This window comes from Leptopilina boulardi, unplaced genomic scaffold, assembly GCF_019393585.1.
Source record: "Leptopilina boulardi isolate dan_hultmark-lab unplaced genomic scaffold, ZJU_Lbou_2.1 LbouV2_211, whole genome shotgun sequence".
NCBI classification, from domain to species: Eukaryota; Metazoa; Arthropoda; class Insecta; order Hymenoptera; family Figitidae; genus Leptopilina; species Leptopilina boulardi.
The window spans coordinates 200,745-227,406 of NW_026137765.1; the positions used below are offsets into that span (position 1 = coordinate 200,745).

At 29.1% G+C, this 26,662-nt stretch overlaps 1 long non-coding RNA gene across 1 annotated transcript in view; it reads right to left on the minus strand.

The window, feature by feature from the left end:
- Nucleotides 1-6,890: 6,890 nt before the first annotated feature.
- The window catches only part of LOC127278837 (uncharacterized), a 63,801-nt gene continuing 44,029 nt past the window's right edge, over nucleotides 6,891-26,662 (minus strand). The window contains exons 7-8 of the long non-coding RNA XR_007842548.1: nucleotides 20,365-20,722; nucleotides 6,891-6,987 (exon numbers count right to left, since the gene is read on the minus strand). This is a non-coding gene — a long non-coding RNA (uncharacterized LOC127278837). The remainder of the gene's footprint in view (nucleotides 6,988-20,364; nucleotides 20,723-26,662) is intronic.

Consider the following 26,662-nt stretch of genomic DNA (forward strand, 5'->3'; position numbering starts at 1 on the left):
TTCAGGATTTAAAATTAAAATTTATTTTTCAATGAACTCAATAAATATTTCATCTTTTTTTTACGTGGATGAAGTAAAAATTTTTTTTTTTTCAAAAGAAATACTTATATTATTTGAAAATTCACATATTTTACAAATTAAAATCTCCATCGTGTAGTTAATGTCAGAGGGACATAACCGTCATGAAAATTATCTATATCTTAAGCAAATCTTTATTTGACATTTAAACCATTTGCGCGACGACAATAATGATAACGATGGCAATAAAGACACGTGTTGGCTTCTTTCGCGTATTATTAAAATCGACGCCAAAGTCACTGAATTCTAATATATTTAATGACGAATGTAAACAATTTGCAATTTTTTTGGTGAATGATTTTTTTTTTTTAAATGATATTGTAATCTCTCAAGACCGGATGTTAGCAAAAATTCTGCTCTCGTAGTTTATAAGCTCGAACGCGAAACTATTTATTAAAAAAAAAAAAATTTGCAGTGAACGCCGCGTGAAGAAAAATAAAATAAAAACGCAAGTTTTGAGAATCGCGCCAAATACCACTATACACGGTCAGGGACGGATCAAACAACGTTGGCGCCACTCAAAAAAACAACAAAAAAAAAATATAGTAAATATAATTTTAAAACTCCACCTGTCCAAAGAGGATTATTGCATCTCTCTCTCTCTCAGATATATAAGACTTATTGCGAGATAAAGTCACTCGTAAGAGACGCTAACATTCTTTTAGTGTCAAGTATTATTTTTTTTCATTTTATCTTTTAAATTAGAACTCACGATTTCGTTTACATTCGTTTCTCACTAAAAAAAAATTAATGCTACCAAAAAAAATGGCAATTTTCCCAAATTTCATTTGTTCTTTAATTGAATCAATACTATTTTTTTAGATCACAATATAAAAAATTTAAAAACTAAAAACAACAGCAAACCTATAACCAGTGAAACCAAAAACCCATTAGATTTAACTTTCTATTCAGGGATGGCAGGGAATTACATATCTGAAGTCTCACGACTTTAATCAAATATGTGATTTGTACCAGATAAAAAGGTGATTACCATTATGGCATGTAATTCGAAATATTACGATATTATCGGGCTTCTATGTATACAACAAAGTTGCAATCGATTAGTTGATCTACCTTTCGATACCGGAAGGATAAGAGTCAATCTTTATCTATCTCCCTCTCTCTTTAATATATATATAGGAGCGGCAATCGTTTGAGGAAACTGAAAATGAATAGGTTCGCGAGAGATCCGATTGGCGAGGACCACCGTGGCGTATGATTTCATATTATATACATATACATATATAAGAGAGAAACGACAACATATATGCGAGCACAGTTGTGTTGTAAGTTTCAAAGTAATAAATGAACCAACTTCCCGTGTGTAAAGACAATACATCTTTATTTTATACGCCGTGATATAATGGATATATAGACTTCAGTTGTGCGCGCCTACAAACACGCGTTTTACATTGTGCCTTGTTCAATCATTTCACTTTTGATTATTTATTTCTATTGTACTTTGATAAGTAACATTCTAATCAAAGAATAACGAGAATTCAAAAATTATGAAAAAGAAAAAAGGAATGAAAAAATAATTATATAAAAAAAAGAGAAAATACCAAAGAAAAAAGAATGTAGAAAAGGAAAAATATATATAAAAACAAGAAAAAATATAAAAAAAATAATTATTAATAATTTTCAATTAGTAAAAAGGAATTTTGTTTCTATTTTAATAAAATTATCTACTTTGAAAAAAAATGAGTCCGTCCGTCCGTTGTACATTTGTATAGTTGACATACCATAGCAACTATTTCCATAGAACCGTTTCCATAGCAACCATTACTATAGCAACAATTTCTATAGAACCGTTTCCATGGGAACAATTTCCATAGCAACCGCTTCCAAAGTAACTATTACCACAGCAACCATTTCCATAGTAACAGATTTAGTAATAACAGATTCTATAGTAACTGTTGCCATAGTAACTGGTACCAAAGTAACTGGTACAACACTAACTAGTAGCATAGTAACTGGTAGCATGGTAACTAAATAGTACCAAAGTAACTGGCACCAAATTAACTGGTTATAAAGTAACTGGTACCAAAGTAACTGGTACCAAAGTAACTAGTGCCATAGTAACTCGTAACATACTAACTAAATGGTACCAAAGTAACAGGTACCATGGTAACTAGTACTAAAGTAACTGGTACCAAAATAATTGGTACCATAGTAACTAAATGGTACCAAAGTAACAGGTTCCATCGTAACTGGTACTAAAGTAACTGGTACCAAAGTAATTGGTACCATAGTAACTCGTAACATAGTAACTAAATGGTACCAAAGTAACTGGCACCAAATTAACTGGTTATAAAGTAACTGGTACCAAAGTAACTGGTACCAAAATAATTGGTACCATAGTAACTAAATGGTACCAAAGTAACAGGTACCATGGTAACTGGTACTAAAGTAACTGGTACCATAGTAACTCGTAACATAGTAACTAAATGGTACCAAAGTAATTGGTACCATAGTAACTCGTAAAATAGTAACTAAATGGTACCAAAGTAGCTGGCACCAAATTAACTGGTTATAAAGTAACTGGTACCAAAGTAACTGGTACCAAAATAATTGGTACCATAGTAACTAAATGGTACCAAAGTAACAGGTACCATGGTAACTGGTACTAAAGTAACTGGTACCATAGTAACTCGTAACATAGTAACTAAATGGTACCAAAGTAACTGGCACCAAATTAACTGGTTATAAAGTAACTGGTACCAAAGTAACTGGTACCAAAATAATTGGTACCATAGTAACTAAATGGTACCAAAGTAACAGGTACCATGGTAACTGGTACTAAAGTAACTGGTACCATAGTAACTCGTAACATAGTAACTAAATGGTACCAAAGTAATTGGTACCATAGTAACTAAATGGTACCAAAGTAACAGGTACCATGGTAACTGGTACTAAAGTAACTGGTACCAAATTAACTGGTTCCAATGTAATTGGTACCATAGTAACTCGTAACATAGTAACTAAATGGTACCAAAGTAACTGGCACCAAATTAACTGGTTATAAAGTAACTGGTACCAAAGTAACTGGTACTAAAGTAACTGGTACCGAAGTAACTGGTACCAAAGTAACTGGTACTAAAGTAACTGGTACCAAAGTAACTGGTACTAAAGTAACTGGTACCATAGTTACTCGTAACATAGTAACTAAATGGTACCAAAGTAACAGGTACCATGGTAACTGGTACCAAAGTAATTGGTACCATAGTAACTCGTAAAATAGTAACTAAATGGTACCAAAGTAGCTGGCACCATATTAACTGGTACCAAAGTAACTGTTGCCATAACGACCGTTTCCTTAACAGACCACGAAACTATGCAATGGAGGCGCCATGCGGCTGCTTCTGTAAAATTTTTTAATTTCAATGAATGATAAATTTGTTTTAGTTTATAGCTCAATGGTGAGCGTTCTCGACTTGCGATGCAAAATTTATAGGCTTGAATCCTAACAAATGAATAGATTTTTTCAGTGACAAAAATTAAGCCAACATATTTAAGTGTAAAAAAAATTGTCTATATAATTAAATTGTAAATTACCGTAATTGATTATTAAATCAAACAGTTTAGGATATCCCGATAAATAATATATTTATTGTTTTAGAGAAATGATTCTATAGAGAAAGGGAATGAGTGTATAATTAAGATAAGTTTCCATCGTCCTTGGGGAAAATAACGAGGAGCGTAAGATTGAAAGAAGTTGCAAGAAGGGGATAAACATCGTGACCTGTTCTGCTTCTATCTTGGTTGAATTAAAAAAAAGAAAAAAGTAGAAAAAAAAATATTGTGATCAACACGCCTATTAACCATATCGATCTCATATATATATATATATATATATATATATATATATATATATATATATATATATATATACAAGTACGCTAGAGAAACTGCAGCATCCGTAATGCGAATAGTATTATAAATAATTATGTGCGATACAATCCTATTGTTCGTTCTCTCTTACTCTTTCTATATAAAATTATCCTCATCGATATAGAAAAAGGTCTCTCTATGTGATTCAAACCTCCCATTTGTGAATTGTGATAATCACACAAAATATCTAGGGCGTGTAGCCTCAGGATCGTAACATTTTCTTGAATTATCAGAAATATATAAAAAAAATTTTATTTAACAAATAATTTTTATTAAATAAATTCTAATAACAATAAATCGTATTTTAACCAAATTTTATTTGTATAAATGGTATTTTCAAATACCATTTAATTGATAATTATTTAATGCAAATATTTATTTTACAAAAATAGTCAAGTAACTGATAATTTTTTTTCACTGCATGAATCAATTTCTATTATATCTAAAGAAGATTAAAATTTAATTTGTTAACATGGAACTAAAACTCGATTGTGGTAGTTTCTACCCCGAGGCCTATATTGAATATGTTGTAATTCGATTTCCGCATATTGTTTCTCTTTGCGATTTTAAAATAAGAAAAAAAATATTTAAAAAAAAAAACTCACAAAGTGCACTTTCAGCCGCACTATATTCTGGATCACGATTATATTGTTTCTTTAGAGCTCAAGATGTTCACTTGAATCCCACACTTTCAAGAGACACACACCGTAAAATCCAGTTTCATTCACATTGATATCTCTATTTATTGGTAATTTTAAAATTCATTTTATTTTTAGAACCATTTTAACAATTCTTTGGTAAGGATATATAGGAAAATCTATTGTCTGTCCATTTGACAATTTTTCCTCCAAATCTAACTTTCTAATTTGAATTTATTATTATATTTATAGAAAATGAAGCGATAAGAATAATAAATAGAAACTTTATATGAAATTTAGAAATATTATAATATATTTCCGTATAAGAGGGGAGAAGAGAGGATGACGAATGTCTTTGGCTGGAGCTTAATATTCGGGTGAAAGCATTATTATAAAGATAAAGAAGACGTTTTTCGAAAGCCGTCAGCCGTGAAGGAACAATGCTAGACAATTGCCGGGTGCGATATATAGTGTGACGTCAATGACCAACATTTCAGGGACGTTTAAATGCATCCATAATATTTCAAAAGGTGTGCCTGGGCTGTAATTTTAAATTACAACCTCTCTATTATTATCAATGAATGAAACAGGAAAGAAAGACACAATTGACAAAAAAAGATTAATAATAATCAAAATTCACCATGAAATAGACACGGAAAATTTTAGTAAAGAAAAAATTATTTTTTTCTAATTACTATCTATACATTATGAAAGTATTCTCTATATCAGTAAAATCTTTTCTATACATCAGTAAAATCTTTAAAATTTTGTCGACAAATTTTCTCGTAAAATATTTCATGGATTGATCTGCAATTTTTTGGAAGAGTCTAAAATATGATAAAGAACGTCTATTATGTGAGAAAATTGAAAGAATTATTAGAAATTATTAGAAAAAGTAGAAATTAGATCCAAGAAACTGTTTTTCCGATTAATGATAAAAATCAGTTAACTAATTCTTTTGATTTTGTGACACAATATATTTTTAGTTATTATTTTTTCTTTATAATTTAAACAGAAATATTCTAAGTGATCTCGATAATTTTCCAACGACTTTAATATATAGTGAATGAAGCAGATGGATAACGTCGAGTACTGGTATTCACCAGATCGTAAAATTAGAACGTCTAGAGAATTTTCAAAGTGTTCCAATTTAAAGCAGCGCGGGGCCCTGGCGACCCTAAAATGTTTACACTGTCGGAAGTATTATTTACTTGTTTTTTTTATTGTTATTGTTTTTAAAAATTGTATAGGAAAATAATTTTCAAAAAAGAAAAAAATCAATTTTCGAAAATGAATCAATTTTTTGATAAATTATTTTAAATATATAAGGCGTATACAGAGAGAACCAAAAAAAAAAAAAAATGCTGACAATCTTTGAAGGAAATGTAAAATTTTTTTAAAAATATAAACAATGATTTATTTCTGCCATTCGAAAATGTAATAAATGACCCTTATGACAAGAACACTGAAATTATTCCCAACTCTTGGGAAGATACAGTACTTAGATCATTCACGATAGTAGAAAGTATGTATATGTATATATACACAACACATGGCAAAATCCCATATAGAAAGCATTTCCGATCGTCTAGAAAGCTCTATGTGCATTATAAACACACTCTCAACATTATGCAATACATGCATGTGCTGCCCCAAGGACATTGAAAGGTCGATTGAGGGAAGTTTATTAATCTTTGACTTTAGTCCTGCAATTTGCAATTATTTTTTATAATTTTTAAATTATTTTCATTTCCAAGTTTTGTTTAATGAGAGAAATTGAAGCATTAATTATTTGTTTACTATACTGACAAAAAAAAATTATTTGATTCAAATAATCGATTACTTGACGCAATAAATATTTATTTAAATAAATTTTATTTGTTTAAATAAAAAATTTGTTTTAAATAATCTCTAATAATCCCTGAGCGTATATTACAATTGGTAAATACTGATCCAATTTCAGTTGACAATTGAAAAAATTTTAAATTCAAAAATCCGACAATTAAAAAAGTTTAATTTGGAATTTTAACTCTAAAAGTTTAAGTAAAAAAATACGTATACTTTCTGAACCGTTGAGAAGTTTCCTGGGTCAATAAACCCATGTCAAAATTACCCTATTATATATAAACGACATTAACTTGATAATATTCTAATCCGAAATCTGTTTCCTACAAATGATGAGTATCATTTAGAAAATATTTTTTTAGTATATTATAAAAACTTGCTCCTATATATATGTATTTCAAGATCTAAAACTGCATAGAAAGCTAAGATCTAATCTACCTTTATACTTGGCTCCGATTTCGACTTTCAACCCATCAAAGTTGGCACCTCTCCTTCCGTCATGGTCTTTTATTCTCTCCCGCAAAACAGCTTCGCACTGAAAGCATAATTTTTTTTTCTTATCAAAACAAGAGAGTGAGCGAGAGTGTTCAGCGATAATAAACGATACGCAGAAAGAGTATATATATATATATATATACAAATCTGCAAAGCTAAGGTGTAATTTTACCTCTCTGCAATATATATATATATATATATATATATATATATATTACAATAGAAATTTTCAAATTGTATAAATTTAAAAAAATTTTTAAATTATTCCCCTAGAATAATCCTTGCAATATTTTTTTTTTTTACAAAAGATAATTCCCACTCGACACATATTCATATTTTAAAAATTATTTATCAAAAAATTTATGTAAAATCAGGCTCAAAAAACATCTGCGGAAGCTTAAAACTGTTTAAGAGCATAAAAAAAAAACATTGTATGACACCTTCTTTGTGGGGAGGAAAAAAAAAAGACAGCGGGGCGATTGAACTTACTTTAAATTCAAAAAGCACAAAAGTAATCCCTGCAATTTTATTTACGAGACATATGTTTTGAATTAAATTATGAACTCGTAAAGTGTGACCCTATCAAGGAAGGCACCTTTTTTTAAAGCCATCATAAATTTGGTGATTGGATAAAAGAGGGAGAATTGAATTTTTTTTTTTTTCATGAGAACTGGAATGTGGGAGGGGTGTTGTGTATAGTTGTAACAAGATTTTAGCAAGCTTCTTTTCTCGAGACGAGAAGATATTGTAAGACACGGTGAGTGACCTAAAAACACATTATCACGATAGCCGACCCACTGTCATATGACACACCCAGTAATTCAGAGCAATGTTCGCAACCTTTTATCAAAAAGGTATTTTTGCATTATATATATATATATATATATATATATAAAAGCGACGACACGGCGGCAAATATAGCCTCGCACCTGGAAAAAGGACGTCTTTCGAATTACCTTTGGTACCGTGTTAAACGCTTAAACGTAGGTGGGATAAACTTCGTCTCGTAAAATAAAGCAACGGTAATTCTCGCCGTTAGTCTCGTCGGTGACGATAAAATTTACACACAAAAAAAAATTATGTACACGCAATTTTCCCTTCGTCAAAAAATTCAAAATTTAAAAAAAAAAAAGTGTTCAAAAAAAAAAAAAAGAAAAAGTAATTTGTCAAAGTAAATTTTTAATCAAGGAGTAAAACGCAACTTGTTAAACATTTACGTTGATTTATTCTCAAAAACTTTAAAAATATGAAATACTTGGAAAAAACTTATAAAATAACTTTTGAAATATTCTCAAGTATTTATAAAATTTTATAAAATTCTTTCCACTTAAAAATAATATAAATTATATAGGATCTGAATTATCCGGAAGAATATCAAAAAGAGTTATTTAAAAATATTTTGAAGTAACATTGAAGTACAAATATATGTGAATTATCTTGAAATACTTGGCACTAAATTGAAATATTTTGAATTACATTGAAATATTTGACATTACGTTAAATTATTTGGAATGACATTAAATTATTAAAAATTTTATTAAATTATTAAAAATTTTATTAAATTATTAAAAATATCCCGTGTAGAAATTGCCCTACCAGGGCCCTACTAGGGAATGTAACGCCACACCTGATCAGGGCCAAATGTGGATTTCCTAATTAGGACCACATCAGGCGCGGCGTTTCATTCCCTAATAGGGCAGCCTGATTTGGCCCCGATCTGGGCCCTGGAAAAATTTCTGCAAGGGATAAAACTTGTTTTAAATTAAAAAATTTAGACCATATACTTTTTTCAAGGACCAAGAATTAAATTTCGATTTGTATAAATTCCTCGCGGAATTTTTTCTTTATTTTTTTGTTTTTTTATTATATTTTGTGTGTACAAAAATCTCCTCTTGCATTATTAATGAGAAAGATTGTAAATATTGTCGGGGCTTATAAGATTTTGCGAACGAAACATGTCACAAATGTGAATTACTTATAAGATATATGTGTCCCAGAGCAAAGCGATGACTGGGTAACAGCTGCTATAGACGACAGTGCGTCGGTTTACTTTCAAGCGAAATACAGACGTGCAAACCACATCGCTTTGCCGTGGCGACATTAGAATGGAGCAAAACACCGTTCACTTGTCAATGTATCCTGGAACCTCTTCTTCTTTATTTATATTATTATTTATGTACTCCCACTTTCAAAAGTTGAAATAAACTTTCAATCATTTTCTCCAAAAAAATCATTTTCCCAAAAAAATTTAACATTTCCTTTAAAAAATAATTTAAAAATGTTCTGCTTTTTACTTTTCATAACCAACGAAATAAAGAAACTAAATTAAAGGATATCTAATTAGCGCCTATTTCAGAATATTTTCACCACGAATTTTATTCTTACCACAGTTTTCTGAGGTTCTCAAATTAAGACCATAAACAGCATCAAAACGTTGCATTATCAACAATTTGATACACTTTATGCTCTCAATTTGAGATCCTAACAAGAACTGTGACTGTAAGAATATATAATAATAATAAAAAAAAATAATAAAATGTAAAAAAAATTTTTTGTTTATTTGTTTTGAATAAGAGAAAAATATGTTTAAGACGCATGCAACATGTCAAGCGAATATGTAATTAAAGTTATTTTGTTATGTTAATTAGTTTTGTTTCAGAGTGTACGAACAACACAGTGGTTACGGTTTGAAATAGTCAGACACAAAGTTTCAAGTAGGCTAACATGTGGTCCCTTTATCTTTTCTTTGACAGAAACTCTTCAAAAAAAAAAGACGCACATAAAATCATAACTTTCATAATTCTTTAAATTATTTTCTATAGAAATAAATAAAATAATAATTTTGTATAATATAGTCAAGAAACCCGATTTTATTTGAATCAAATAAATTTCTTTTATGAACGATATATATATGAGATTTGACCTGTCTGCAAGTCGATAGAAATGTCAATTTGACAAAATGCTCTCTTTATATACTGGTTTTGAGGGCCAACGATCATATTTTGAGAGATAAGATGGCTTTACTTGATACTATAAATAGCAACAACAAATATTGTAATCATCATTTATAGTACAGATTTAGCCACTTATTTGTTTGATTTCAGAAAACGTCAGCACATATTCGAAGTCCCATATAATAATATACCAGAATGCTATTTTCGAATAACGAGTCCTCAAAATAGATAATTTGCATCATTGTCGAAGCACGACATATAAGACTGCTTTTATATATATGCAATATATTCTAAGTTATTTTTACTCTAAGGAAATTGTTCGGGTAAAAAAGTATAACTTTCGTTTCAATTTATTTTTGTATATTAAAAATCGTATCCGGAAAATTTTGAAAAAAAAATAAAAATTGTTTAATTCAGGTCTACAAAATTTTTTCGAAGCAAAATTTCGTTCAAGTAAATATTTATTTAATAGCCAAATAATCGATTATTTGAATCTAATAATTTTTTTTCCAGGAGTTATAAATATTAGTTTTATCTTTAATCAAAAGAAAAAAAAATAATGTTATATATATAAGTTGTCTGAAATCTCAATGTCATGGTTGCTTGTTAAGTAATGGCAAAGTCAAATGAATAGGGTTCACAAAACATCCTTTTAATTACCTCCGTTATTTTGCCAAGCTTGCTTGTATATTAGTACATAAGTAAGTAAGTTACCGTTACACCTCCCACAATCGGCAGTTTAATATAAAAAAAAAGAAAAAAAATCAATCGATCCAAATCGAGTATAAAACTAATTAAATATATCAATGATTTCAAACAAGATATTCTATAATATAAGAGATATTATTATTTACACATTAATTTTAATAACCTTTTATATTTCTAAAAAAAAATGTATCCATTTTCTGAATTTAAAATTAAATTTCATTATATTTCTTTAGGAAATAAAATTATTTTTTATTTCAAAATATTTAAAAAATTTACTAATTCTGAAGAGTATATATACTCTGCAATTAAGTAGTCAAGAAGATCTGACACATTGGAAACGCCTTATATTATATAATAATATTTATTACAAACTTAGAAAAAAAAAATTAAAGAAGGGGCGTTTCCTTATTGTCAAGTAAAAGTTATCTATGATCTAAATGTAGAACGGCTTAGAAGATTTGACTTTTTTTTCTGATCGTTATAATATTCTTCAAACAAAACAAGATCGTTGACCAACAAATTTTGCTTATTATTTATACATATTTATTTTTACATGAGATAAAAAGTTACATTTATATTAAATATTAATATAACATTGATATATTTAAAAAAAAATTACTATGTACTTTACTACCAACTACTTTAATAACTATGGGAAATAAAGTATAGTAATTAAATTTTGCAAAATATTTCCCAGCTGAGAAACGTGTTGTAAACATAATTTAAAGACTATTTGTAAATTCTTAATGTACTACTGTCTCTTTAAAGTATTGTGACCCGGAAAAGATTTTCAGTGTGTAAAGTTTTACACATAATATGTGTTACAATTATTAGTACCGTTTGGCACATACATATAGAAAATCAGTTATTTACTAATACGAATGATTAAAAAAAAAAAATTTTTTTTAAATGCAAATACTTTTAACAGGAAACATTAATATTTTACTCTTAATCAGAATATTTAAAACCAGTAATTGAAAATAAAAATATTTTCTAACAATTGAACGGAATATTTTAATTTATAAAAAAAAAAATTTGAAATTTATAACATAAAAACAGTGTTTTGTCATTCTATGAAAAATTCCTTTGTAAATGTGTGAATTTGAATGTTAAAAAAAAATTTGCATTTAGCACGGTTATTCAACGAGTTTCATGACTTGTTTATCGCAATAGCGGTACTGGCACAATTCCCTTAATACAATAAAACTTGCCATTTAAACCTCCCTTATTCCCTTAAATTCCGAGAATTAAATAAACACCCACGAAGTATCAAAGTCTCTATATACATATGTATATGCATGTTGCTAATTTACATTTCTCGATCGCCTTCCCATACAACTACGCTATATTGAATACCGGAAGTAATAACAGTTATAAAAAAAAAATTGTCGAAGCAAAAAAGTATTATTTCGATATAATAATTACCATAGTCACTAATTTTAAATATTGAAATATTCACACGAATTTTTATAAATCTCCAAAAATCACATTATTATTAAATAATAATTGTTATAAACCTTGAGAAATTCAATTCTCGGGAATAAAATGAACACTATCTCTTAGCGTATGTTTAATTAATTCCAATTCATCAATTTTTACCTTCATTATAGTTTCGCACTACTCATCTATATATATATATATATATATATATATATATATATATATATATATATATCTATATGTAACGCGGGTAGAAATATAATTTCGCGGTCATTTACAACCAGTTTCGTCAACATTCCTCAGCGTTAGAGAGAATATAAGAGACATCTGCGTATAATCATAGTACTAATGTGTGTAAGAAAGAAAAAGAAAAGAGAGTAAAAGAGATGAACTTGACAGAAAAAAAAAGAGATCTAGAAAGAGAACGTCAACTGTACGCAATATACAATAAGAAAGACATGTATCGACATATACGAATGAACGTTAATATAGCATGATAGTTCCATGAATAATTAATGAGATAATCGATGCCATCGTGACCACAATGCACTTAGGGTAACCAGACGGATCGCATCGCTTCTTTTCTCCTATATATAAAAGCCTTGTCTAGGATTATTCACATGTGACAGTAACTTTTTTTTATTTTTGCACAAAAGTATATTAGTATCAATAAGTACTGTTTTTATTAAAAAAAAAAACTGCATCAGAATTACTCACACAGAGAGAAATGATCAGGATTTATAGATAAATTATTTATAAACCTTGAGAGAGAAAGATTTTTCCATTATCAAATTCAGAAAAAAAACTCGAGACAATTTGTCGTCTCTTTTTTTTTTATTGCACTTGTATTTTATCTACTTTTTATAAATTCTGCTTCTGTAATTGATAATTGTTGTACGTCACTAACAAATAGATAATAATAATAATTTCAAGACTAATTTCGAATGACGATAATTATAAAAAATATTCGACGAAGTAAAACCTACTTGACACCTTACGCGACGTTTAGTAGTACCGCTTAGTGAACACTAGGTGCGCCATCTTCGCGTCACGTGACAATTTCACTATTTGAATCGGAATAAACTAATTATTAATTATTGTAAAAGCATTTGATTCTACTAATTCGTTAATAAAATACTATACTAATTAAAAATTCCAAAAAAAAATTCATTCGAAGAAACAGAATCTAAATACACGTTTTTTTTAAACACCATTTGTCATTATAAATATGTAAATTCGTTACAGAATCCGTTCCCGGCGATAAATTCAAAATTAGAAGCAACAACCATGCGAATTGCATTTATAATTTAAAAAAATATATTCATTTTTCTTCTGCAACCGTGTTATAAGTAAAATGGCTATATAAAAGTATAAACTACTCAAATATTTTTAGGTTTCCTTTTTTTTCCAACGCGCTATATAGATACACAAAAATGTTATAATGCAGTCGCATGCAGAGCCGGCTGCTGCATATTGAGATGAAGAATGCAAGACGACGAACATAAATTGATGAAAATAAAAAAAAATAGCTCCCATAATACGTTCTACCACACGTTCGTATGTCCCCCCCCCTTTCCCCATCCTTAACTTTGCAATCATATTTACCTTTCGGACCGAAACTATACTTTTGAAAGGCGAACATCATTAACTTTTTTTTCTGGAAAACCATATAATGGATGCGGCGTGACGAAAATTGTCGAAAGACAATTTAACCCTTTGAAGCACAGCGGTACACCAGTGTACCACCTACTTAGATTATAGTATATGACGAAAAAATTTGTTAAAACCTGCTTGGATGCGCTTATAATTCAGTACTCGGGGGTTTTAGGGGTCGCTGATTACGAATCTGCTGTCAGTTTTTCAAAATTCAAAATGGTGGATCCAATATGGCGGACTTTTTTTAAAAAATCGTTCGTATTTGCTTGAAACTCTCTACTTGGGAGTTTTTGGGGTCACTGATTACGAATCCGAGGTCAGTTTTTCAAAATTCAAAATGGCGGATCCAATATGGCGGACTTTTTTTTAAAAATCGTTCGTATTTGCTTGAAACTCTCCACTCGGGGGTTTTTGGGGTCACTGATTACGAATCCGAGGTCAGTTTTTCAAAATTCAAAATGGCGGATCCAATATGGCGGACTTTTTTTTAAAAAATCGTTCGAATTTGCTTAAAATTCAATACTCGGGGGTTTTTGGGGTCACTGATTACGAATCTGAGGTCAGTTTTTCAAAATTCAAAATGGCGGATCCAATATGGCGGAATTTTTTTAAAAAATCGTTCGTATTTGCTTGAAACTCTCTACTCGGGGGTTTTTGGGGTTGCTGATTACGAATCTGATGTCAGTTTTTCAAAAATAAAAATGGCGGATCTAAAATGGCATACACATTTTTTAAAACATGCTTGAATTTGCTTAAAATTCAGTACTCGGGGGGTTTTAGGGTCGCTGATCACGAATCTGATGTTAGTTTTTCAAAATTCATAATGGCGAATACAATATGGCGGACCATTTTTTAAAACTTGCTTGAATTTGCTTGAAATTCAGTACTCTGGGGTTTTTAGGGTCGCTTATTACGAATCTGGTGTCAGTTTCTTCTTTTCGGGTCTCATAAAAGTTACTTGTAAAGATTGTTACCCAGCTCTATAGGTAATGTTCTAATAATCAGCCAGTCGGTGATTTTTCAACGACACTGTTTCATACTTATCTCAAACACACTTCTGCTTTGATAGATGATAGATTCATTCGTGACATTGTTGTCTAAAATACACTAAATTATTCTGTGTTACCATTTATTGACTTTCTGTCCACTTTAGCATATCAGATTTATCTACGTCATAAATGTGCTCACTGTGATCTTCATCACATCAAAATATTTTTACATTGACATCTTTGCTTGTTCAATTAGCATTTGAGGCAATGAAGAGATAATGAAAATTCAAATCCGAACGATTTTTTAAAAAAAAGTCCGCCATATTGGATCCGCCAATTTGATTTTTGAAAAACTGACATCAGATTCGTAATCAGCAACCCTAAAAACCCCCGAGTATTGAATTTCAAGCAAATACGAACGATTTTTTAAAAAAAGTCCGCCATATTGGATCCGCCATTTTGAATTTTGAAAAACTGACCTCGGATTCGTAATCAGTGACCCCAAAAACCCCCGAGTGGAGAGTTTCAAGCAAATACGAACGATTTTTAAAAAAAAGTCCGCAATATTGGATCCGCCATTTTGAATTTTGAAAAACTGACCTCAGATTCGTAATCAGTGACCCCAAAAACCCCCGAGTATTGAATTTTTAGCAAATTCGAACGATTTTTTAAAAAAAAGTCCGCCATATTGGATCCGCCATTTTGAATTTTGAAAAACTGACCTCGGATTCGTAATCAGTGACCCCAAAAACCCCCGAGTAGAGAGTTTCAAGCAAATACGAACGATTTTTAAAAAAAAGTCCGCCATATTGGATCCGCCATTTTGAATTTTGAAAAACTGACCTCAGATTCGTAATCAGTGACCCCAAAAACCCCCGAGTATTGAATTTTAAGCAAATTCGAACGATTTTTTAAAAAAAAGTCCGCCATATTGGATCCGCCATTTTGAATTTTGAAAAACTGACCTCGGATTCGTAATCAGTGACCCCAAAAACCCCCGAGTAGAGAGTTTCAAGCAAATACGAACGATTTTTAAAAAAAAGTCCGCCATATTGGATCCGCCATTTTGAATTTTGAAAAACTGACAGCAGATTCGTGATCAGCGACCCCAAAAACCCCCGAGTATTGAATTTTTAGCAAATTCGAACGATTTTTTAAAAAAAAGTCCGCCATATTGGATCCGCCATTTTGAATTTTGAAAAACTGACCTCGGATTCGTAATCAGTGACCCCAAAAACCCCCGAGTAGAGAGTTTCAAGCAAATACGAACGATTTTTAAAAAAAAGTCCGCCATATTGGATCCGCCATTTTGAATTTTGAAAAACTGACCTCAGATTCGTAATCAGTGACCCCAAAAACCCCCGAGTATTGAATTTTAAGCAAATTCGAACGATTTTTTAAAAAAAAGTCCGCCATATTGGATCCGCCATTTTGAATTTTGAAAAACTGACCTCGGATTCGTAATCAGTGACCCCAAAAACCCCCGAGTAGAGAGTTTCAAGCAAATACGAACGATTTTTAAAAAAAAGTCCGCCATATTGGATCCGCCATTTTGAATTTTGAAAAACTGACAGCAGATTCGTGATCAGCGACCCCAAAAACCCTTATATGTGTTTAAGTAATTGAAATTCATCCATGTCAAAAATTCGTGCTTCAAAGGGTTAAGAGGAAAAAAATTTTTACAAAATAATACCAACAAAATAAAGAACTAATATTAAATGATTAGAAAAAAAAATATTTGTTTTTGTTCTTGTATTATTTATTTGGAAAGTTATTTAACGCGCGGTATAATTTTGTAAAATGTAGAATACGGAAAAAATATATAAAGTAACCTTTACTATACTTACAAAATAAAACCTAAACTGTCCGAATTTTCTGGCAACTTTTGCTTCGGAAATAGTAAAAAATACTTTTTCAGGAGTAAACTTTACTATTTCAGAATGTTTTCTACTTTCGAAGCAAAAGTTGACAGAAATGCGTAGAAATTACAGACAGCTTAGAATTTACTTTAGAAGTATAGTAAAAATTCCCTTATTTTTGTTTTTCATTTTTCTCCGTTAACACTGAAAAAAAATTTCTATTCAAATAATCTATTAGTTGACTATTAACAAATAAATATTTACTTGAACCAAATAATTTTTTATATAATATTTACAATTTCGAAAATTGGTATTTCAGTATTAATTTTCTATATCAAAAAAAAAATCGTGCCATGTACACATGAAATGCAAATGATTATTTACAAAATGATTTCGACATTACATTGATTATGCCTTCGGTTAACATTGATATTTATTATAATTGGCAACAAATAATAACATATAACACACCATTATGATTACTTTCTGACAGAGTATATAGATTTTCATGAAGTTAGAGATAGATACACGTGTTTTCCGTATGGTGTGAAATTGAGATTAGATTCCGTCTAAATAATGATCAACTTTCCGTACATATATGCGTGGGCTGAAAAGCGAGATTGGGTGAAATTATAATTTAGTCATTCGTGTTTCTCATATTATTATGATTATTATTTGAAAATGCGAAGAAAGCCAAGTATATAAATAATCATTTTTATATTATTCATAATTTTACACACAAATATTAATTACTGTCATCCTGTGTATATTTTTGACATAGTTAAAAATTTTTAATACATCAATGTAAAAAAAGAGAGATTGTATATATATTTTCGGTAAAATTTTGTATAATTATTATATATTATAATAATGAAAATTTCACATTTACAACTTTCACACGTAAATTATAAGTTGATTGAAACACATATTTGAAATTGTCGAAATGTAAAAACGCATATGTATATATATATATGTGTGTGTAATTAAAAATTCGTCGCCAAAAGAAATATTAAATTTCATTTGTAAGGTGATAACTGTCAAGGATCATTTATCGATAAATCACATTGCGCGGGTAAAGATAATGGTGATGGAAGAGAAATGTGGCTGGTTATTTTGGCGCGTGTTGTACACAGAAGGCGGCAAGAAATAAATAACGAAAGCGATGATAAAAGCCGAAAGGTAACAATTATACGACTCGAGTATAAGGCGATGACGTAGGCGGAGTATTTAAGGAGATGTAAAAGAGGATCTACGGAAGTGTGTCGCCAGGAAGAGAGAAGAACCGACAAAAAAGAAGAAAAATATATATTAAATACGAATCCCATACGTTCTGCATTCTCACGAAATCATTAATCATACTTGGCACGACTTTCTTCATATATTTTTTTTTTTTTTATCATATATATTATAATAATCGTTCATTTGTACATAATTTTATTTTCGTTTAGTGATAATCTAAAAAGAATGTAATCTGACATTGATAAACATAAAAATTTTCAAAAATCTTTTTTCTTTCTAAAAACATTTTTGATTTTAATTTTGCAATATTTTAGAAATATACTACGATTGTAATTTTACGATATGTATGATTTTTTTTTTTAACTTCCATTCAGAAAAAATAGTAGCCTTATGTACTGTTAGCCAAGATAATATTTACAAGCGGGTTGTCTTTTTTTGGCGGAAGACTCTGTCCTTACGCGCATTACACTTCTCGTTCGGTTACAACCCTAAAGGCATGTCTTCAATGAAGAACACGATGTTAAATATAACCAATGCTTTAATAAATCACGCGAAAACCGCGACGTTAAAAGGGGCGGTCGCGCGACCGCGTGGGTCGATGCATAATGTGAATATATATGCGAATATGTACTTACATACTTTGCTGTGATATCCCCTCACACAACAGCCCTTTATAAGAAAAAAAAAGGAAAAAAAAAAAATTTCTTTATAAACAATTCACGGAATCACGTGATCTGACAATCACATGTCCTTAACTTTTCATGTCTATAGACCTATGTCCTACCTACAAAAATTCCAATAACAAAAATTTATGTTTTTTTTTAAAATAAATTTTAGCACCATATTGGGTACAATATTTTGAATTTTAAAAAAACTGATATCAAATTCGTTATCAGCGATCCCAAAAACCCTCGTGAATCAAATTTCAAGCAAATTTAAACGACTTTTAATTTTTTCGGCTGCCATATTGGATCCGTCATTTTGAATTTTGGAAAACTAACCTCATATTCTCAATCAGCGACCTTGAAAACCACCGAGAATCAAAAATTTAAACAAATCTAAACGACTTTTAAATTGTTGACCGACATATTGGATCCGCCATTTTGAATTTTGAAAAATAGACCTAAGATTCGTAAAGAGCGATCCTAAAAACTGTGCGTTAAAAAATGAAACTTAATTTTCTTAAATTTCCAAAAAGAAAATAATTTTACTACTTGCAAAGTAAACCCTAAACTACCCGAAAATTTCTGGTAACTTTTTCTCTAGAAATAGTAAAAAAAAATACTATTAGAGGAGTAATTTTTTCTATTTCCAAAGCAAAAGTTTCGGGCAGTTTAGGTATTACTTTGTAAGTATAGTAAAAGTTACCTTATATTTTTTACCCGTGAAACATTTAGATTTTGGTTTTCAACCTCCAAAGAATTGTCTTTAATTTTTTAAACTTCGTTTCGTTTCGTTTATAATTAATTTGTAATTAAGAGTAGCTACATTTAGAATTAAATTCCATAGTTCAGATGGAATGCATGAAGAACTAGACCCTATGGGAAAAAGAACTAAACATCATCTTTGGTGCACACACATACGGTTTCAAATTTATTGCAAGTGATTCTATCTTGGCTTTTCCTTAATGAGTAACGATTCCTCGAGCGGGATAATCGAGATTTACATAGTTGCATAACTTTGCTCGATATCGATGGCGAAGGAATCACGATACTTCGAAGTGAGCTCGAGAAACCCTATATAGAAGGCGTGATGAGGACCCGCGATGTTCGATAACAATAGACGCGACATTCATCTAAGAATTTTTTTTTTTAAATAAATAAATAAAATTATTACATTGTCGAATATGAGAACAATTTTTTAATTTGGAATTCATTTTCTTTAAAAATATATTTATATTCATCCTCGTAAAGAAGCATTTCAATAAAAATAAATTCATGCTCTCCTTTTTTATGAGGGAGAGAAAGAAAAAAAATGTTTTTCGAACTTCATGAATATTCAGAGAACAGGTGGAAACTGAGGATGCTAAAGATGTTGGGAGTGAAGTTTCATAATTAATCGCGGGCTTCATGTGATTGCATTAATTTGAAGTAATTAATTTCTGGAAATCTATATTTGGAAATGATGCGAATTTTTCAAAAGAGGTTTTAAATAATGTAAAATACATTTCATTATACTAAATACATATATTATTAATTTGAACCAAATAATTTTAATTTGAATTAAGTAAATTATATTTGAAGAAATAATTTTTAGTATTTGAAGAACTATTTAATTGATTCAAATAATAATTATTTAATACAAATAAATATTTATTTGACAATAGTCAAGTAATAGATTTAAATCAAATAAATTTCTCTCAGTATAACTATAAAGAAAATTGTCCTTATCTTTATATAAATTTCCCTAAGTTAAATAATTAATTTTACTCTCGCGGAATTAGAAAAAAAATCGTTTACTAATTAAAATTAGTAAAAATTTTATTATTAATTTAATTATTAACTTAAATATTTAATTATTATAAGTTTAGTAGAAAAACAATTGAATGTTTATAAAAAATATGTCTCTTAACCTTTGTCTGCAACCGATGAATGATGAAAAGATTTGAAGATATTTCGGTTGAGAAGATACACACGATTTAAAAAATTTCGCGCACTCCCGAATTTTAAATTACTAAGATAAAAAAAATACTTTTTTTAATATTTAAGCGATCGCGGTTTTAAGAATTTCGAACACTCCCGGAAACGAAAAAGAAATTTAATAAAATGACAAAAATTAAATTAAAAAGATAAACAAAATATTTTTTTTTTATTTTAACGATCGCGATTTTAAGAATTTCGAACACTCCCGAAAAAAAAAATTTAATAAAATGACAAAAATTAAAGTTTAAAATTGTTTCAAAAAATTCGAACAATCCCGAAGCTTTTTACCTGAAAATAAAAAATAAAAAACGATAAAGAAAATGTATTGAAAAAAAAAATTTTTTTTGATTTAGAAATTACACAATTTAAATGACCAAACAGGTTAAGACACGAATTGCAACTGATTTAATTATTTGAGAATTTGAATTGTTATGACGACCTTCGGCTAGAAGGTACCCTGTGTACTTCAAATGTAAACATACGGCTTGGGTCGCAGGTATAAAGTTAATTACAAAATTGCTTCGACACAATTAAAATACTTGGAAATAAAAATTTTTAATTGTATTATAAATATACAGGGTGTTCAAAAAATACGTAAAAAATTTAGAAAAAATTATCCCAAACATCAGCCCTGTATATTATAATACAAAATAACAATTATAATAATTTAATAAGATTATTTGAATAATTTTTTTTTACTGTAGGCATATATATAGAAGAATTCTCAAGTGTTTTAAATAAAACAGTTCTATTAAGAAAATAATATTTACAAAGAGGAAAGAAAAAAAAATTCCTGAATTTATATAATAGAAAGAAGAATATCAGTAGTAGCATGCTGCTTTGGTCAGACATTTCAAAAAATCTTAATTTTCTTTTTAGTATTCTACTTAAAATTATCAAATCGTATTGAATATTATTATTTGTTTTAGTTCCGAATCTTTTTTTTATTATAAAATTAATTATGCGTTACGACATCCGAAATTTTTTATAAAAAATCAATTCCTACAAAAGGAAATAAAAAAAAACTACCCGACAGTAAATTTTGTCGTGCCTATCTAAATTTTTTATCGATCGATGCTCGTATTAAAAATACTAAAATTATCACAGCATCCGATTTTTGAGAAGATTTAAATACATATTGAATAGTTGTTATATTAGTGGACAGGACAAACAGACAAGAGTATTTTAGAAGTGGCTTACGATAGAAGCAAATAAGGTATGTGTGCACGACATTCCTCTGTTTTTGCCTCTCTCAACCACAGGATGTCTCAGCACTATCGCGCGAGATATCTCTTTATATGCGCCATGGCGAATGTGCAATCGGTTATTTTAATTACCTGTTAGATGCCTGCTTCATTCGTGTGATCGTGCCGCGTGCGAAACGTGCCTGGCTAATTAAAAAGTTATTAACCCCGATACCCCTCCCCCTCCCCCTACTACACCTGCTTTCATCAGCGTGCGCGCCTTATTCCCTATCCCTAAATTAAGAGATAAATATATCCATTAGACTGGGTCAAGACTGATAAATTTATTTTTTTTTATTCAATTTCTCACTTGAAAAACATCAAGTTACATAAGTTTTATAAAAACTATTTCAAACCTGCTTTATATATATTTTTTTACTCCATAATATCTTTTTATCATTTTGTCGGCATTGACATATACAAGAGAGAAGATTAAAGGAAATTAGGGGGAGGGGGGGGGCTAAAAAAAATATTTCTAAACGCCGGAAATTTTTGTCTCGAATTTTTATCGATATATATATGTAATTTACATAAATTACCTCGTAGAATAAGATAAGGATCGATTTCAGCACAAACAGATTATCTCACTAGTTTGAAACCTGTATAGAATAGGGATGATCTAAATGATCATTATTTTTCAAACTGGTTTCAAAAGAATTGAAAATTAATAAAATATTTTCTTTTTTCTGATTTTAGTAAATAATTCTGTCTTTTCTAATGAAAAATTGTATTCTACAAATAGGGTTAGCATAACCTTGGAAGACATTTAGGTGCTCTATTATTACTTCTAACTGAATTATCTGCTGCAATAAATTTTATAAATGCAAAACTCCTTTCGTAAAAATTAAAAACTTTTTTTATTTGTTACTACAGAATAACGAATAAAAGTAACATTTTATGAATCGTATATATATATATATATATATACAGAAGGTGTAAAAACATGCCTACAAGTTTCTTCTCCACACGCGGAAGAGATGTCTACCAGTATAGTGTAGCTTCAACAATACATATACAAATGACACTCTTAATCGTCTTACTTATTTATTCAAGTTAACCTTTTCGCTTATCAATACCCCGGATTTAATACGTAATAGATATTAAGTTCCTGGTTGCTTTATTACTCCTCTATTTTGACCGACAGGCGGAAATTGAAGAAGAAGAAGAACAGAAAATCTAGTCGTGAGAAACAAAAAATCATTTTATAATTGAAATTTTTTTTCCAGAAAAATAGTGAAGAAAATAAATTCTAAAAGAAATATATAAACAAATTGTTGATGAAAATTAATTTTCTAAAATATCAGATACGAATGAAAAGTATTGAATCTTGAAAATCTTTGAATGTTTCCATGAATAGATTCATTGAAATTGAAGAAATTCTATTAATAAAGATTAAAGAACAACTTTTAGTATATATTAAAGAACTCTAAAAAGAGTAATGAAAAAATACACTTGGAAAAATTAACTCTAAAAGGTCAATATCTAACATGCTGTCGAAAGTGTTTCGCATACTATCCTATAATCAATTTGGGATGCTTGACATTTTAAATCAACAGACGAGTCAACAGATTAATGAAATGTCACTCAAGATGAAACATCTTCAAATTGACTTTGAAATTTTATTCATCAAAACTTGCATTAGAATTTATAGCATCATCATTGATAAATGAACAGAAATGGATGCTAAAAAATGTTTTGAATCCTATATATATATATATATATATATATATATATGTATGTAGGAAAAAAAATATCCTGAGAAAAAGCAAATATTAGAAATGCTAACTTATCTATCTTTGTTAAGTACATTGATCTTTTAAAGTGTATAAGCGCTCACCGAAAGGACAACTGATTGCTGGTTGTAAAGTTATTTGCGTAATAATTACCAGTGTTTAAACTGGGTAATTGTGCTGAAAGAGAAGACTAACATAATTTATGCTTATACGGAAACGTTTCAAATAACTGGTTTGCTGCCAACTCTGTTAACTTCCTTATAACTATTTCTTAAATTTTTTACACTTCATAATATATCTATTAATTAGCAATCATTTAATGTTGTTTTTCCATGAGTATAGGCGATCGGTCATTAACCTGCTCGCATCATTTTTTTTTTTTTTTTTTTCAAATCAAAGAAAAAGAATTCTATTTTTTATTTCATATTTTCTATTTTTTCCCAACATTTTTTTCTCTAACGTGCGATATCTTATAAATCACGATCTATTTTTAAAATCATAAAATTATTTAAATAATTAAAAGAACATATATTTAAAACTTTTGCCACGTGGCATCAATTTATTTTTAATAATCATATAACACCTTGTAATCCACAAAGTTAATGTATACGAGTACTGCCATAAATTGCAAGATTAGGCAAAAACCTACTTGACGTATCGTAGGCGGTTTGCTAACTATGCATCAGTTATGACTCTTAGACTTTTTGACAGTAATTCTTTTGCAAATGATAGATGGCGAGGTCCTTGTATTTTCAAGTACCTTTACTTTGTACCTGTAACAGGTTTCTTAAGCAACAAAAGAAGTATTTTATGTATATACACAATACACAGAAAACAAGTTTATTTATACAAAATTTTACCCACAAACAATTATAGAAACAAAAAATAATGAAAATTCAAATTTTTTAGAGTTATTAAAAAATTTGAAATAAAAAAAAAAAATTAAAAGACACTTGCAAAAGAAAAGAGAGGGAGAGATAAACGAAGCTTTTTGTCGAAAGTGCTTTTGAATAGAGTTGAGATTACCCCGCGTGCGTGACATTATAATGGAGATGAGGACCAAGACGAATGGCGACGAAGTGACCCAAGTCGTGGGACGAGGCAACATTAATCAACGTCTTCAACGTTCCTTCTAAAGTACATAGAAAAAACTACCAACTACTTTCCACATCATCAAGGGCGACTAATTACCTTTTCATACAACATCTCTTCTATACACTCTTTTAAAAATTTAATCATTTCCTAATAGGGAGTAAATTTTAATGGACCACAAATCATAAAACTTGAACATGTTTCTACTGATTGCCTTCTTTGTGTGACGCTAAAAACCATTTAAAAATCATAAATCTGCAAAAAAAAACTGATTCAACAAAATATTTCAATTAGATTCTAAAATTAATTTTTTAGAATTTTTATTATACCTAAATATTATTTCTGGAGAATACAATTCAAGAAACTAAAATAAATTAAAATGTAGTTTTTTTTTTAAACATAAACGAGAAAATGTTTAAATTAGACTTCCTGAAATTCAAGAAGTCTCCGGTATACAGGTCAAGGTCGGAAACATTGTTCCAACCAAAGTCAAATTCGTTACAATATATAGCGTGAATAAATGGCACCTGTTTTGCATTATATTACATAACGCAGAGTGAAAGCCAGTTTTTGCCAGCTAAAAAACTAAACCTTCTAAATATATATTCATTCATAAAATGATGACCTTCACAATTTAAAATTCACGCACTTGAGAATTAATTCATAAGGAAGTATATAGAAAAAAAAAATAAAGAAGCTTAAAAAAATACAATTAAACTTTATTTAGAATTTTATATACGTGTTGAAATATTTGTTACTCTTTTAAAACACTATTCTTTTTTTTTAAATCCGCAATTTTTTTTTTCTCCTTATAAATTAATAACATGCTGCAAACATAAAACGTTATTTGTAAGTTACAAGAGCAAAATTTGCATTGGAAAACGCCCTTTTTGCATTCAACGTAATTTTTAAAATAAATTTTCTAATAATTTTCTAATAAACCGTTTTGCACGCGCGTTTTATTATTATTTATATATATATATATATGTATATACGTCGTTGGTAATATGTCTTGCGCAAAATGTCTTGATTAGTGTTCACTAGGCGCCTTTCCCATCGATCTATTCCCCATATATATAATTTGTAACCCGTACATTCGCGAGAAATATGTCGATGTATATATACGATTATAGATCGCAAATGTAAAATTGAATTTACAAGATTCTAATTATTTTTCAACAAGTCGTTTCATACCTAAAACGTATATCAATGAATTACACTAACAATGTACCTGCGATGGACTTATTTATTATAACTGATGCAAAACATACGATTGTTTACTGTATATATATATATATATATATATGTATATAGAAATACAAATATGTATTTCTTTATATATATATACGTAAATTACGCGAATCAAATATTTGTTTTTGTCTGCGTATAATTTTTCACATTTTTCCAGCTCAATTAATTAAAAAGGTGAGAGAATTATGTATGACCTTTTCCCTGAAGAATAATAGCTTGGTAATTTATGTGGAATGTTTTCTTGTTATAAGATAAGATTTGTTGCTGATTGAGATAAATGCGTTTATTCATATTGAAAATAATTGAAAAAGAAAAATCAGAAATTAAAAAATTCAATATGGCGGCTTCAAAATGGCGACGGAAAATTAAAATTTCACAACATTGAAGAAAAAAATTTATTTTATATAAGAAATCGGGGTTACTATTATTAATTAAATATTTATTTGTATCAAATAATTTTTATTTGAAACAAAATTTAATTGACTCAAATAAAAATTGATTCAAGGAAACATTTACATGATAATAGTAAAGTAGATTATTAGATAATAGTAGATTATTTGAATAAAATAAATTTTAATTTTTGTATGTCTATAAAAAAAGATTATATCTATTTATTTGTATATACTATCAAAGATAAACTAAATATACGAGATGCATTTGATCAACAGTGAAAATTTCTTTAAATCTCTGTTCATCCACTCGACGTAATGAACATAATCGTTTTGTCGAGTGTGATTGCCTCTAAACTATTCGATGCACAAATATGCGTGTCGTAATTCAATTTCACGCTCTCGTGCCACCGGTTTGGAATGTTATATTTACACTGCGAGAGTTCCCATCTGGTGTGTATTGTATGCGTATATTATATTTTCCAACTTACACCGATTAATTCTCATAAAACCTCAGGT